This window comes from Cebus imitator, unplaced genomic scaffold (genome assembly GCF_001604975.1).
Source record: "Cebus imitator isolate Cc_AM_T3 unplaced genomic scaffold, Cebus_imitator-1.0 Scaffold82, whole genome shotgun sequence".
In the NCBI taxonomy this organism is placed as follows: domain Eukaryota; kingdom Metazoa; phylum Chordata; class Mammalia; order Primates; family Cebidae; genus Cebus; species Cebus imitator.
The window spans coordinates 3,777,442-3,779,937 of record NW_016107397.1 but is presented as its reverse complement, the minus strand read 5'-3'; positions in this window follow the sequence as shown (position 1 = coordinate 3,779,937).

The following is a 2,496-nucleotide window of genomic DNA, read 5'->3' as shown; positions in this document are numbered from 1 at the left end:
ATAAATAAAATAAAATAGGCCAGGCACGGTGGCTCATGCCTGTAATCCCAGCACTTTGGGAGGCCGAGGCCGGCGGATCACGAGGTCAAGAGATCGAGACCATCCTGGCCAACACGGTGAAACCCTGTCTGTACTAAAAATACAAAAAAAATTAGCCGGGCGTGGTGGCACATGCCTGTGGTCCCAGCTACTCGGGAGGCTAAAGCGGAAGAATCACTCGGACCCAGGAGGCGGAGGTTGCAGTGAACCGAGATTGTGCCACTGCACTCCAGCCTGGTGACAGAGCAAGACTCCGTCTCAAAAATAAATAAAATAAAAGAAATTAGCTGGGTGTGGTGGCAGGCGCCTATAATCCCGGCTACTCAGGAGGCTGAGGCAGGAGAATTGCTTGAACCAAGGAATCAGAGGCTGCAGTGAGCTGGGATGGCTCCACTGCACTCCAGCCTGGGCCACAGAGGGAGACTCTGTCTTTTAAAAAAAGAAAAAGGTAGGCCATGCCCCGAGGGCTGCAGTGGCTCAGACCAGTTGTCCTGGCGCTTGAGGAGGCCAGCTATGCGTTCGAGGCCAGCCTGGGCAACATAAGAACCTCTCATTCATTTAAAAAAGAAATTGGTCGGGCGCGGTGGCTCACACCTGTAATCCCAGCACTTTGGGAAGCCCAGGCGTGCGGATCACGAGGTCAGGAGTTTGAGACCAGCGTGGCCAATATGGTGAAACCCCATTTCTACTAAAAATACAAAAAATTAGCGGGGGGATGGTGGTGTGCGCCTGTGGTCCCAGCTACTTGGGAGGCTGAGGCAGAAGAGTCACTTGAACCCGGGAAGTGGGGATTGCAGTGAGTCAAGATCATACCACTGTACTCCAGCCTGGGCAACAGAGCAAGACTTTGTCTCAAAAACAAACAAAAAGATAATTAATGGAAGGGGGCTGGGCACGGTGGCTCACGCTTGTAATCCTAGCACTTTGGGAAGCCAAGGTGGGTGGATTGCCTGAATTCAGAAGTCTGAGACCAGCCTGGACAACATGGCAAAACTCCATCTCTACTAAAAATGAAAAAAATTAGCCGGACATGGTGGCATGTGCCTGTAGTCCCAGTGACTGAGGAGGCTGAGTTAGGAGAATCACTTGCATCTGGGAGATGGAGGTTGTGGTGAGCCAAGATCATGCCACTGCATTCCAGCCTGGGCAACAGAGAAGGAAATATTCCATTCATAAGAGCAATAAAAACCTTAAATAGGAGTAACATTAACAAGAAATTATAGAACCTATGTTGGATCAGTTGATAACACTAAAGTATTTGGAGTCACTTAAAAAAGGAAGACTGGCCAGCTTCGGTGGCTTACGCCTATAAGCCCAGCACTTTGGGAGGCCAAGGCAAGTGGATCACCTGAGGTCAGGAATTCGAGACCAGTCTGGTCAAAATGGCAAAATTCTGTCTCTACTAAAAATACAAAAATTAGCCAGATGTGGTAGCGAGTGCCTGTAATCCCAGCTACTCAGGAGGTTGAGGCAGGAGAATTGCCTGAACCCAGGAGGCAGAGGTTGCAGTGAGCCGAGATCGCGCCATTGCACTCCAGCCTGGGTAACAAGNAAAAAAAAAAAAAAAAAGAAAAAGATTAATATAATATGATTGCTTGAACCCAGGAGTTCCAGACCAGCCTGAACAACATAGCAAGACCCCATCTCTTTAAAACAAAGCAAAAATACTTTCATATGGCAAGTCAAATTACAGACATATTTCTAATACATATTGAAAAAGATTAATAGATTAATACAGTATATAGGTTCATGAGTCAACAAGAAGAGGAGAAAGGAACCCAGACAGATATGAACAATAACATAAGCAGACAATTCATCAGATACAGAAATGAAGAATAAACATGTTCAGCCTTAGCAATAATGAAATAATGCCAAATAAAACAATAATAAAATACTTTTCAGCTTCAGACAAAACTGAAGAAAATCTATAATATCAATATGGCAAATATGTGCAGAAAATGGTCATTAATTATGTAAATATAAATTAACACAGACTTTTTCAAGATCGGTTTAATATTTATATAAAAATAAAATGTGTGGGCCGGGTGGTGGCTCACACCTGTAGTCCCAGCACTTTGGGAGGCCGAGGTGGGCGAATCACAAGGTCAGGAGGTCGAGACATCCTGGCCAACATGGTGAAACTCCATCTCTACTAAAAATACAAAAAAAATTAGCGGGGCGTGGTGGCACATGCCTGTAGTCCCAGCTACTCGGGAGGCTGAGGCAGGAGAATCACTTGAACCCAGGAGGCAGAGATTGTAGTGAGCCGAGATTGCACCACTGCATTCCAGCCTAGACAACAGTGCGAGATTCCATTTCAAAATAAATAAATAACAATAAATAAATTAATTAAATGTGTGTAGTTTTGACTCAGAAATTCTACTTACAGGATTTTTTTCCTAGAGATACTGTCTCTAAAACAAATGAAACCCCTCATTTATTACATTTATGAGACAA